Source organism: Callithrix jacchus, chromosome 2 (genome assembly GCF_049354715.1).
Source record: "Callithrix jacchus isolate 240 chromosome 2, calJac240_pri, whole genome shotgun sequence".
NCBI classification, from domain to species: Eukaryota; Metazoa; Chordata; class Mammalia; order Primates; family Cebidae; genus Callithrix; species Callithrix jacchus.
Genome location: NC_133503.1, coordinates 163577711 through 163592333, shown reverse-complemented (window position 1 = coordinate 163592333; position 14623 = coordinate 163577711). Strand labels below are relative to the sequence as shown.

The 14623-nt window shown below is 39.0% G+C and overlaps 2 pseudogenes; one reads left to right on the top strand and one right to left on the bottom strand.

Moving 5' to 3' along the window:
• Positions 1-638: 638 nt before the first annotated feature.
• On the bottom strand, positions 639-2138 carry LOC100407039 (matrin 3 pseudogene; annotated as a pseudogene).
• A 7142-nt stretch (positions 2139-9280) lies between these two features.
• LOC144581512 (matrin-3 pseudogene) lies at positions 9281-9998 on the top strand (annotated as a pseudogene).
• Positions 9999-14623: the final 4625 nt, after the last annotated feature.

The following is a 14623-nucleotide window of genomic DNA, read 5'->3' as shown; positions in this document are numbered from 1 at the left end:
GTTTCCAATTTACTTCCTGGAACTTTTGTAATTACTAAATTACAAAATATTGTATTTAAAATAAAGTTTAAATAATGAAAAGAAAATTTTCAGGTTTGGTGGGGTCGTGGAAAGTAAGGATGCAGGCTTAATGTTAGAGGCTATGCAGGAAGAGATGAAGGGTGCTTTTGAGGAAGTCAGCCTGGATTATAATTTTGACTTTTTCCCTTACTACCATGGGAGAATTATCTAACTTCCCTGAGATTTAATTTCCTTGGGTAAATGGTTAATACTAGTATTTCCCTTATAAGCTGAAAACTAACTCAGCTCATTTAAGAGCTTGACATCATAAGCTTTCAGTAAAATATAGCTATTAATGTTATTATTCTTAACCTAAAAAGAACTGTTAGCTTTTTGCTAACTTGGATAAAAAGAGTTAGATGACATAAGCCATTAGCTGTTTCTTAGTCTACAGGAAAAGTCAAACTGTTAAAATAAAAATAGAGAAAATAAGTCATCCTATACTCACTTATTTCACATTTTTTATTTAAAATTTCTGACTCTTGTCTTTTTTCCCTTAAAGGTTAGACATTTGACTCATAAAATATACTTCAAAGTCAGTATTCACTTATGATGGTAATAATCACTGAAACTGTAACTTAAAAAGTAAATTTATCCTTTGCGTCTTTCTCACCACCTTCACCAGACTTCTCTTCTTGTTCTTCACCTTCAGTTGAACTTTCAGTCTTTTGGGAACCATCAGTTTTGGATTTCTTATCATTTGGAGATTCTTTGCCATCTGGAAAGTAAGATCTTTTTGGGATTTATCTTTCTTCAGTAAATCATTGCCTCTTGTTGTAAATCCTCAGTACCAGTATTTGTATTTCTCAGACAGGTCAACCAAAAGGCTTTTTTCAAATAATGGTCAACCACTGCCGTTGCATCTTCTCTTGTCTCCACTCAATAAAATCCTGACTTTTCATTCTCATCATTATGAAATTCTTTATTTTCCCATAAGGCCCAGCAAGCTTGAGGATGGCACTGTCAGAATAGCCAGAATGGGGCAAATTGCTGAGAAGTATTATACGTCCAAGCTCTTGCTTTTGATCAAACTTCTGATCTGACTTTCCTTCAGGGTTCTTTGTTCTTTTATACTTCTGGGATAAATGAACTCTCACTTACTTGCCAAATACTAACGTTGGTGTAGTTGTATAATAATCCACAGCACCCTGAGCATCCTCTGTGGTTGCCATTTCAATAAATGCCTCATTAATTTTATTTAGAATCAGATGATTTGAAATGACTCCAAATAGTTCCACCAGCTGTAATAGCTGATATCTCAAGTTTTTCCCTTGTTGAAGATCCGTGATGTGAACAACTCAGTAGTTTCCACTCTGCCTTTTTGCATGTGTCTAGGTCCTTGCAGTTTTCCATTTTCAACATCCAGATTTCCTCTTGGTCCAACTGCTGGTCCTCCAAGATTAAACAAGGGAGGTGGAGGTCCCAGAATTTTGGTTCTGAATTTGTAGACCCCTGTAACATGAATGGATCACTCACTGTGTGTCTTGTATCATTGTTAGGATTCCATTCTGGGTAGATTTCAAGAAGAAGCTGGCATTGGCGACTGTGACTTTCTCCATTGATATGTTGATTCCACTTCTTATTAGAATGAACTGGTAAATCACATATAGAGCACAGGGATGTATGGGGATAGCCCTTTCGTAAGAGTCCATGGAAGTCTTTAATATTGGTACTTGGAAGAGTGTCCCTCTTTTTCTCAAAGAGAGATCTCTCTTGTAAGGGGCCAGGACCACATCCCATTCTCTCACACTCAATGTCAAATTTATGGTAGTTATGCGAGGTCTCAGACACAAAAGAGGAATCATCCATATACCTTTCTCATCATTTTTTTTGAGATGGAGTCTTGATCTGTAGCCCAGGCTGGAGTGCAGTGGCACTATCTTGGCTCACTGCAGCCTCCACCTCCTGGATCCCAGTTCAAGCAATTCTCCTACCTCAGCCTCCCAAGTAGCTGGGATTACAGGCACGAGCCACCATGCCCAGGTAATTTTTGTATTTTTTAGTAAGACGGGGTTTCACCATGTTGGCCAGTCTGGTCTTGAACTCCTGACCTCGTGATCTGCCCACCTTGGCCTCTCAAAGTGCTGGAATTACAGGCGTGAGCCACTGCACCCAGCCCTTTCCCCATCTCTTAATCTGTCATCTTCATAGTCCATTCTGTTATAATAACCAGATTATTGAGAATGACCTCCGTGGTCATAATCAAGCACTGGGTTGAGATTAGGACCACAATTATCAAAACTATCTCTTCTAAAGTGCCTTTTTTCTTCCTAGTCATCCCTAAGTACTCTGTATGGTGGCTCCTGTGTGGCAGATCTGCCATCTCTGTCTTAACTCAAGGCAAGGCCTTCTTCAGTTCTCCTCCTTTTAAGCTGTAGAAGGATTTGGGCACATTCTGAGGAGTAATCTTGTCCTCTGGGTAACAATTCAGTTCAGCTAGGTCTCCAGCAGACAGACCACAGCTGGCCAAAATGTTACTGGACTGGTCTTCATCTCCATGGTGTTGAGAAAATAAAGGGAGGAGACCTCTACTTCCAATGTTAAATATAGACTGCAAATTATGAGAAGAAATACTAGCAGAAGAGAGTGCACTGTAAGCTCCTTGTTGATTCAATGAAGAACTCATTCCAAGATTCATTAAACTAGCAAGGTGTGCAGGACCCTGGTTCATCCTTCCAAGAGATGCTGGCATATTTGAAGACTGGTTAGCAGCAGCAAGAAGGCCTGTTACTGCCACAGACAGGTCATGTTCATGACCCTGTGTGTCCCTGTGTGTCCCTACTGAGAGCTACTCAAATGACTTGGACATTGTAGAACTAGCTTTTGTCTATTTTACAGATTAAAAAAAAAAGGTTTTTAAAGATGGCTATAAAGAAAGTTGAACCTAGAAAGCAAGGTTAATTTTGCTTGAAAAATGGTAATGCCGAGAGAGGACTCAAGATGGCGCTGTGAGAACAACCCAGGATTGAAGCTCTCGCTGGATGCACGGAGAGGGTGAGTCGGGGAAGCATTTCCAGACGGATCTTAGTTGCCCACAGAACGGGGAAATTCCCAGGTATAAAAGAGACGCGGGACGCCAGGCAGAGGTCTCCGCTGGTGTAGCCGGCAGCCGGTGACGCTCCGGCCTGCGCTGGAGTGCAGAGGTGCTCCACAGCGCTCTATACAAAAGCGCACTATTACAGATGCCCTGTTGAACCGGCAAACTAAGACCCTAGAGGGCTGAACTTGAGACTGAACGGGTCTTGAACTGTAACCCAGCCCAGGAAATCCCAGGGACTCAGCGTTTGGGGGAGCGCAGTGCGACAAACAAAACGGCGATTCCAAACGCTCCCGGTGAATAGGTTTTTTTTTTAAAGTGCAGCTCCGTGGGGGAAGGGCGTCAGCCATTACCGAGGCAATCAGCCCCTACTGAGGTACACGCCCATTGCTGACATGGCAGCAGCCTGCCGCTGCCGAGGCAACCCGGTACAACAGAGAGACTCCGACGCAGGGCGTAGCCCGTGGCAACAGGGCGGAGACCACAGCAGAAGGGCGGAGCCTGCAGGAAAAGGGCGAACCTCACACCAGCAGGGCGGAGCCTCAGCAGGCAAAAAGTGACTAGACTGCCTCCTAGCTGGGCAGGACAGTGAGGCGAACACTCACAAGGAAAGCCCCAACCCCCCCCAGACAGAGCATCTGAGAAAAAAAAGGGGTTTTTCTTACGAGTTAGGTTGCAGCAGAACTAAACATAGCAGCCTAGCAGCCCTGAATGAACAACAGAGCTCCCAGCTCAGCACTTGAGCTCCTACAGACTGTGTCCTCAAGCAACTCCCTGACCCCTCTATATCCATAAGACTGACATTCGGCAGACATCATCCTGGGACAAAGATAGCAGAAAAAGAAACTGGTAGCATCCCTCGCTGTTCCGCAGCCGCTACAGGTGCACCCCAGACAAGCAGGGCCTGGAGTGGACCTCAGCAGTCGTACAGCGAAGGGGCTAGACTGGTAGAAGGAAAACCAAGTAACAGAAATACTCCATCATCAACAATCTGGGTGTCCACTCAGAGATCCAATCAAAAAGTCAGTAACTACACAGACGACAGGTGGATAAATCCACAAAGATGGGAAGAAACCAGCGCAAAAAGGAGGAAAACACCCGAAACCAGAACACCTCGCCAGCTAGAAAGGACCAAAACTCCTCACCAGCAAGGGAACAAAGCTGGACGGAGAATGACCATGACGAAATGATGGAATTAGACTTCAGAAGGTGGATAATGAGAAACATTTGTGAGCTAAAAGAACATGTTTTAAATCAACGTAAAGAAACTAAGAACCTTGAAAAAAGATTTGAAAAAAGATTCGAGGAAATGATAACAAGAATGGATACCTTAGAGAGGAATATGAATGAATTAAAGGAGCTGAAAAACACAATACGAGAACTTCGTGAAGCAAACACAAGTTTCAATAGCCGAATTGACCAAGCAGAAGAAAGAATATCAGAAGTCGAGGATCAACTCAATGAAATAAAACGAGAAACCAAGATCAGAGAAAAAAGCACAAAAAGGAATGAACAAAGTGTCCAAGAAATGTGGGACTATGTGAAGAGACCTAACCTACGTTTGATAGGCATACCAGAATGTGATGAAGAGAATGAATCCAAGCTGGAAAATACTCTGCAGGACATTATCCAGGAAAATTTCCCCCACCTAGCAAGACAGGCCAACACTCAATTGCAGGAAATACAGAGAACACCACAGAGATATTCCGCAAAAAGAGCAACCCCAAGGCACATAATCATCAGATTCAACAAGGTTGAAATAAAGGAGAAAATACTAAGGGCAGCCAGAGAGAAAGGTTGGGTCACCCACAAAGGGAAGCCCATCAGACTCACAGCAGATCTCTCGGCAGAAACTCTATAAGCCAGAAGACAGTGGGGGCCAATATTCAACATCCTTAAAGAAAAGAACTTTCAACCCACAATTTCATATCCAGCCAAACTGAGCTTCAGAAGTGAAGGAAAAATAAAATCCTTTGCAAACAAGCAAGCACTCAGAGATTTTGTCACCACCAGCCCTGCTTTACAAGAGCTCCTGAAAGAGGTACTACACATAGAAAGGAACAACCAGTACCAGCCATTCCAAAATCACACTAAATGCTAAAGAGCATCAACATAATGAAGAATCTACAACAACTAATGGGCAAAACAGCCAGCTAGCATCAAAATGGCAGTGTCAAACTCAAACATAACAATAATAACCCTAAATGTAAATGGACTAAATGCACCAATCAAAAGACACAGACTGGCAAATTGGATAAAAAGCCAAAACCCAGCAGTGTGCTGTATCCAGGAAACCCATCTCACATGCAAGGATACACAAAGGCTCAAAATAAAGGGATGGAGGAAGATTTACCAAGCAAATGGAGAGCAAAAGAAAGCAGGAGTTGCAATCCTCATCTCTGATAAAATAGACTTTAAAGCAACAAAGATCAAAAGAGACAAAGACGGCCATTACATAATGGTAAAAGGATCGATACAACAAGAAGAGCTAACGATCCTAAACATATATGGACCCAATGCAGGAGCACCCAGATACGTAAGGCAAGTTCTTAATGACTTACAAAGAGACTTAGACTCCCACACAATAATAGTGGGAGACTTTAACACTCCACTGTCAATATTAGACAGATCAACCAGACAGAAAATCAACAAGAATATCCAGGGCTTGAACTCAGACCTGGAGCAAGCAAACCTGATAAATACAGAACTCTCCACCCCAAATCCACAGAATATACATTCTTCTCAGCACCACATCATACCTACTCTAAAATTGACCACATAATTGGAAGTAAAGCACTGCTCAGCAAATGCAAAACAACTGAAATCATAACAAACAGCCTCTCAGACCATAGTGCAATCAAGTCAGAACTCAGAATTCAGAAACCAACCCAGAACCGCACGGCTTCATGGAAACTGAACAACTGGCTCCTGAATGTTGACTGGATAAACAACGAAATGAAGGCAGAAATAAAGAAGTTCTTCAAAACCAATGAGAATGAAGACACAATATGCCAGAATCTCTGGGACACATTTAAAGCAGTCTCTAGAGGAAAGTATATAGCAATAAGTGCCCATATGAGAAGAATGGAGAGATCCAAAATTGACACCCTATCATCAAAATTGAAAGAGCTAGAGGAGAAAGATAAAAAAAACTCAAAACTCAGCAGAAGACAAGAAATAACTACGATCAGAGCAGAACTGAAGGAGATTGAGACACGAAAAACCCTCCTAAAAATCAATAAATCCAAGAGCTGGTTTTTTGAAAAGATCAACAAAATAGACAAACCACTAGCCAGATTGATTAAAAAGAAAAGAGAGAACAACCAAATAGATGCAATAAAAAATGATAAAGGGGAAATCACCACAGATTCCACAGAAATTCAAACCATCATCAGAGAATATTACAAACAACTCTATGCGCATAAACTAGTAAACCTGGAAGAAATGGATAAACTCCTGGACTCCTGTGTCCTCCCAAGCCTAAACCAGGAGGAAGCTGAAACTATGAATAGACCAATAACAAGGTCAGAAGTTGAGGCAGCAATTAAGAGCCTACCACACAAAAAAAGCCCAGGTCCAGACAGGTTCACACCCGAATTCTACCAGACACACAAAGAGGAGCTGGTACCATTTCTTCTGAAACTATTCCAAATAATCCAAAAATAAGGAATCCTACCCAAATCATTCTACGAGACCAATATCATCCTGATACCAAAACCCGGCAGAGACCCAACAAGAAAAGAAAACCTCAGGCCAATATCCATGATGAACATAGATGCAAAAATCTTCAATAAAATATTGGCAAGCCAATTGCAACAGCAAATCAAAAAACTTATTCATCATGATCAAGTAGGATTCATCCCAGGGATGCAAGGCTGGTTCAACATACGCAAGTCTATCAACGTAATTCACCACATAAACAGAACCAAAAACAAATCCCACATGATTATCTCAATTGACGCAGAGAAGGCATTTGACAAAATTCAGCAGCCCTTTATGCTAAAAACCCTCAATAAACTCGGTATCGATGGAACGTATCTCAAAGTAATAAAAGCTATTTATGACAAACCAACAGCCAATATCATACTGAACGGGCAAAAACTGGAAGCATTCCCTTTGAAATCCGGCACTAGACAAGGATGCCCTCTGTCACCACTCCTATTCAATATAGTACTGGAAGTTCTAGCCACAGCAATCAGGCAAGAAAAAGAAATAAAGCGTATTCAAATAGGAAAGGTGGAAGCCAAATTGTCTCTATTTGCAGACGACATGATAGTATACCTAGAAGACCCCATCACCTCAGCCCAAAAACTCCTGAAACTGATAAGCAACTTCAGCAAAGTCTCAGGATATAAAATCAATGTGCAAAAATCACAAGCCTTCCTCTACACCAATAACAGACTTAAAGAGAGCCAAATCAAGAATGAACTGCCATTCACAATTGCTACAAAAAGGATAAAATACCTTGGAATACAACTCACAAGGAACGTAAGGGACCTCTTCAGGGAAAACTACAAACCACTGCTCAACGAAATCAGAGAGGACACAAACAGATGGAGAAACATTCCATGTTCATGGTTAGGAAGAATTAATATCGTGAAAATGGCTATACTGCCCAAAGTAATTTACAGAATCAACGCTATCCCCATCAAGCTACCATTGATTTTCTTCACAGAACTGGAAAAAACCACCTTGAATTTCATATGGAACCAAAAGAGAGCCCGCATAGCCAAGTCAATTCTAAGCAAAAAGAACACAGCGGGGGGCATCACACTACTGGATTTCAAACTATACTATAAGGCTACAGTAATCAAAACAGCATGGTACTGGTACCAAAACAGAGATATAGATCAATGAAACAGAACAGAGGCATCAGAGGCAACACAACATAGCTACAACCATACAATCTTTGATAAACCTGACAAAAACAAGCAATGGGGAAAGGACTCCCTGTTCAACAAATGGTGTTGGGAAAACTGGCTAGCCATGTGTAGAAAGCAGAAACTGGACCCCTTCCTGACACCTTACACCAAAATTAACTCCAGATGGATTAAAGACTTAAACATAAGACCCGGCACCATAAAAACCCTAGAAGGAAATCTAGGCAAAACCATCCAGGACATAGGAGTAGGCAAGGACTTCATGAACAAAACACCAAAAGCATTGGCAACAAAAGCCAAAATAGACAAATGGGACCCAATGAAACTCCACAGCTTCTGCACGTCAAAAGAAACAGTCACTAGTGTGAATCGGCAACCAACAGAATGGGAAAAAATTTTTGCAGTTTACTCATCTGACAAAGGGCTGATATCCAGAATTTACAAAGAACTCAAACAGATTTACAGGAAAAAAACAAACAAGCCCATTCAAAAGTGGGCAAAGGATATGAACAGACACTTTACGAAAGAAGACATATATGAGGCCAACAATCATATGAAAAAAATGCTCATCGTCACTGGTCATCAGAGAGATGCAAATCAAAACCACATTGAGATACCATCTCACGCCAGTTAGAATGGCGATCATTAAAAAATCTAGAGACGACAGATGCTGGAGAGGATGTGGAGAAAAAGGAACACTTTTACACTGTTGGTGGGAGTGTAAATTAGTCCAACCATTGTGGAAGACGGTGTGGCGATTCCTCAAGGCCTTAGAAATAGAAATCCCATTTGACCCAGCAATCCCATTACTGGGTATATATCCAAAGGACTATAAATCGTTCTACTACAAGGACACATGCACACGAATGTTCATTGCAGCACTGTTTACAATAGCAAAGACCTGGAATCAACCCAAATGCCCATCGATGATAGACTGGATTGGGAAATTGTGGCACATATACACCATGGAATATTATGCAGCAATCAGAAATGATGAGTTCGTGTCGTTTGTAGGGACATGGATGAATCTGGAGAACATCATTCTCAACAAACTGACACAAGAACAGAAAATGAAACACCGCATATTCTCACTCATAGGCGGGTGATGAAAAATGAGAACACATGGACACAGAGAGGGGAGTACTAAACACTGGGGTCTATGGGGGGAAAAGGGGAGGGCCAGTGGGAGGGGGAGGTGGGGAGGGATAGCCTGGGGAGAAATACCAAATGTGGGTGAAGGGGAGATAGCAAACAAAACACACTGCCCTGTGTGTACCTATGCAACTGTATTTCATGCTCTGCACATGTACCCCAAAACCTAAAATGCAATAAAAAAAAAAGAAAAGAAAAATGGTAATGCCAGTAAAAAGGATCAATAAGGACTGCAGAATCTTCTTCAAGCTGAGCAGCAGACAAGACAGAGCAGGAACCTATTATGCTTCCCGAACCTAAAGATGAGCTGCTTGTAGATGAAAAAACTGCAGCAGCACTGCTACAAAGTGGCAATTCAGTGGGAGATGAGACCGATCTTGCTAATTTAGGTGATTTGGCTTCCGACGGGAAAAAGAAACCTTCAAAGCTGTGAAAAAAGATGCAAGTGCTTCAGCAGCAGCTAAGAAAAAGCTTAAAAAGGTGGACAAGATAGAGGAACTTGATCAAGAAAATGAAGCAGTGTTGGAAAATGGAATTAAAAATGAGGATAACACAGAACCAGGTGCTGAATCTGCTGGGAATGCTGATGATCCCAACAAAGATACATGTGAAAACGCAGATGGTCGAAGTGATGAGAACAAAGAGGACTATACAATCCCAGATGACTATAGAATTGGACCATATCAGCCTTATGTTCCTGTTGATACAGACTGTGATACCTAACACAGGGTTTTACCGTAAACTGTGTTCACTCTTTTATACAAATGAAGAAGTTGCAAAGAATACTCATTGCAGCAGCTTTCCTCATTATCAGAAATTAAAGAAATTTCTGAATAAATTGGCCTAACGTGGACAGAAGGAAACTTAAGATGTGCAAGATTTAATGATTTCGAAGAAAACGATTGTTTTTAATGTTAGCCTTTTTAAAATGCAATACTGATAGAAGAAAACTATTGTACTCTTGTTTTAGTGGAAAATAATAGATGTCTGTGTATGTGTTAAGCGTTAGAGCAAAAAGTATTACACACAAGGTTAAGTTTAATAAATAGTTTTCATTTTGTCAGAATGGCAACAGACAGAAGTACTTCGTAGAGATTGACTTCGTAAGCTACTTTAAGACAAAGTAGCTTACTTTTTCTACTTGCACCACTAAGAAAAAAAAGTAGAACCATTTGAAAAAATGAAATTTAGTAGTTCCAAGCTTCAAAGAAATGTTAACATTTTATTCTATTCAATTAGGAAAAAACCAGTAGTGTATTTATTACTTTCACATGAAACTTTCCGTGTTTTAATCTGAGCCTTGCAGACTTTTCATCTGGAGTTTGATCCTGTTTTAGTTGCATTTCATTTTTTGGAGAACTTCATTAACGTGAGATTGGCAATTCAAATGCAGGTGCAGTTTTCTGTTAATGTCATACTATTGTTTAATTAATAGGAAATATTAAGTAATCAGCTTTAGATTTTGTATTTTTTCCCTAAGTTCCTGGCAGATTTCGTATTCTAGTAGTCAATGTATTTTTAGTGAAATGTAAAAATATTCCCATTCTCTTTGACTAGTATTAATTTTTGAGATCTTATTGCTTGTCATTTGAATCCCATAATTTTCATATATCTCTGGTATAAGGAACATTTGATTTTTTAAGTGTGTAGATCATCTCTTCATATTTCAAGATGTAATTTTACATTTCTGCATTTTAAAAACAGTTTGGCTGTAAACCTAGATGCATGCTTCTAATTCATGTACCTGCACATGTCACCTTTGTGTATAATCTGTGTTTACTTGTAACTTTCTGGTTATATACTGCTTACCTCTGTGAATTCAAGTTACTAAAGTGAATACCAATAAAAAAAAACAAACCTCTAGGACATGTTCATTGGTTATACATGTTTGGAATGTTAACCCCACCAAAAAATAAATTTGGAAAGTATTGCAAAAGGCTAGATGAGAGCATTTGAGGTAGTTCAAAGAGAATTTAAAGACAGGTTCCAGCTACATTGTGATATAAAAGCCCTCATTTAACTTAAAATTTTTTTCCGGTTCTACTCTCTGTTTTCCTTCCCTCTAGGCCCCATTATTTGGCACCACTCAAAGCAAGACTATCTTTTTGTCTAAGAGAGAGAGAGAAAAAAAATCCCAACTACAACAAACTATTGACTGTAAAATTGTTTTCACTTGGAGGTTGAGCAGGTGGAGAAAGGATATAAACACAAGGAAGGATTAAGTCATTTTCAGGTAATTTACTTGGTTTAAGGACATATCTAGCCTACTATTCACTTTCTTTCATTCTGAAATATAATTGAATTTCAATGAGCTTAAGGACAAAGACCAAAATGTGATGCTACCCTTTGATTTGTATTTATGTACTAAACACAAAGGGTGCTACAAAGAAGTGATCCCTTTCTTCAAGTCATTTGTTTGGGATGTTTATGTGAACTTTTGAACTTTGCTGTTTTACTCACCCGAGTTAGTGCTAACCCGAGGCAAGATAGCACAAAGACCCCAATTTATGATATTATTACCTCTCAGGAGGCATAACACTACAAAAATACAAACATGTTCTAAATGCAAGGAAAAGGTTTGTGAATCCTTACAAACTTCTGTGGTTCCTTTTCTCATGCAAAAAAAATAAGATAGGTTTTAGGTGGAAAACAACAGGATTTTAGTATTTATATAAATTGTTGTGATTTATTTTTATTTTCATTGCTGTTCCTTAATATGGAAATGTTACAGTCTTCCTGCTGTTCACAGAGAACAAAATGTCCTCCGGTTTAAATCCAGTTAGCTTTAATGCCCGAGTTCAGATTCATGCAAGTAAATGCTGCATTCTTCCTAACTAGAAAAAATGAAACATAACACACAGGAGTTTGTTTATGAATATGCTATAATCTAGGAATAAACAGTGTTTTTACAAAAAAATCAGACCCTTAACACTACAATCTTAATGAGAGGCAATTAGACTTGTTTTTCTTGGAGATTATAACATCATGGTAATTTAGAAAGCTTTATCGTAAGTAAAATGGAAATCATAAATATTAATTTCATCTTAATATAATGCAACTATCTTTCTTCTGAACTTGACTTCTTAGTTTCTGGCCCTTCATAAATTTCTTTAACCACGGATGTTGAACTGACCTCCCTAACCTGGGGAGTTAAATCATTTTTCAAAGGATTTGATCAAATCTCTGTTCCTGCATGCCTACGTATATCCATTTTTACTTGAAGCATTCTCAAATTTCCAAATTCAGTTTAGGTACTGAAATACCTTAGAAATGAAAAATCATAGAGAGGTGTAATAAGCTCCTTGTGAGGAATATTATTGTAGAGAAATGATCTTAAACTTTCCTGACATTACGCAAGCCTGAGTGGCATCTCATTAAAATGCCTTTTTGCAGCATGAGTGTATTGAAATGTATATGTGTTATTCTTCCTCGGTATGGGGTTTATTTCTTGGTATTACAATGTTCCAAAATGGATGCCAGTAATTGTGCAACTTCATGAATATAATAAAATCTATGGAATTGCACACTTTAAATGGATGGATTGAAAGGCATATGAATTAAATCTCAATAGTTATGTTTTCAAAAAGCTTATCAGTCATATCTGCTATTAAAGAGTTTTAGCTAAACATCTTTTAACCTGGAGTTCAAATGTGTGGCTATATCAATGAATTTTCATTTTTTCCCTTCCTCTCCACCATCTCTCAAGAAACAAGATCTTCGGACTCGATAAAACAGAAAGATTCTGCCTCTTTTAGCTTCTAAGGAGGCCACCCAAAATACTAGTTTAAAAACAAGAATGCTATGGAATGATGATGCCTATGGTTACTCATTGTAGTAAGAATGATCATAGTACCTCTTCTAGAGGGTTGTTGTGTACATAAAAAGAGTTGCAGTAGTGCAGGGCTTAAATAAGTGCCTGCCACACAATGGGCACCATTGCAGAGTGGCTCTTACTATCATGATCCTAACCTAACCTTGTTATATCTTAAAATTCTTTATTTTGATCAACAATGAGATCTCTCTTGAAGACTCAATCATATACCAGTAAAACCCATTAATAGAATCCTTGAAATTAAGACATTTCTTTTGATGATTGCCCTACTAAGATTTTTTATTCAAGGATTTGTTTCCCTAATATAATTTTCTATAGAAGGTAGAAGTAGCTATAGTCTTTTAGATCCTGTTTACTTTTGTATATGTGTGATAAGAGAGATGTCTATATGTTAAATAATAGTTTTTCCTTTTTGTTGCTCTATATCATATCATACCATCTATCTATACCATCTATCTGAATCTATCATCTATGTCTTCCATGTTGCCTTTATGTGTACCCCAGAGAGTGCTTGACATACAGTGGTGTTCAATAAATCCTTAAAAAATTAAATGAATGAATAGGCTCAGAAAATATAAATTTTTCTTCAATTTCAGTATACTCATGCCCTGGTGCTTAGAAGCAAAAGTGCTACGTTTTCACCATCACCTTATGTTCATATTTTGCATTTTGGCTTATAAAGCATATTTAGATTGTATTTCTATAATGGCATAATATATGTTGGGCATGTATTTTGTGATTCCAGTTATACATATTGTAATTGGATATGTTTTTGTAATGTATCTTGCTTAGAAACATTTTCATAAGATGTGTGTTTACCCATTTTATGCTTAAAACAATTTAATGAGATAGATCAGACAGATCATAAATTCTTTTCAAAGGAGAAAAAATGAACTAAGTAACTTTAAGCAACTCAAACAATAATATAATTCGATAAGTTGCGGAGTTGAGGCAAAAATAGAGATTTAATACTTCACTTTGTCTTGGGTTACGTGCTCGTCTTGGGCCCACCCCTTGTGTGGTGAAGGATGCAGTGTTGGAATTGGCTAGACCTGACACATGACTTGCCATGGACTTTTTGAACTACCTAAACTAAGAATGAAGGAGAGAAGAGTTATTCAAATGAAAATGTGGTACTATTTTCATAAGAGGAATTGAATGTTGGCTTGGTAAAAATGATAGCTGAACATTGTACCATCTAGCTAGCTTATTACCCACAGGTACTTCTAATTTGGACATATATATATGTATATATATATATATATATAGAGAGAGAGAGAGAGAGAGAGAGATGGATGGAGTCTTGCTCTGTCACCCATGCTAGAGTATAGTGGCACAATCTCGGCTCACTGCAACTTCTGCCTCCTGAGTTCAAGCAATTCTCTTGCCTCAGCCTCCTGACTGGCTGGGATTATAGGTGCACACCACCGTGCCCAGCTAATTTTTGTATTTTTCAGTAGAGACCAAGTTTCACCATCTTGGCCAGGCTGGTCTCGAACTACTGACCTCATAATCCACCTGTCTTGGTCTCCCAAAGTGCTGGGATTACAGGTGTAAGCCATAACTCTCGGCCGGCTTTCTATATTTTTACAGATACCTCATTGTAAAATCATTTATTCCAAGTTATTTTATTACCTATTTCTTTCCTCCAATGCCCCACAC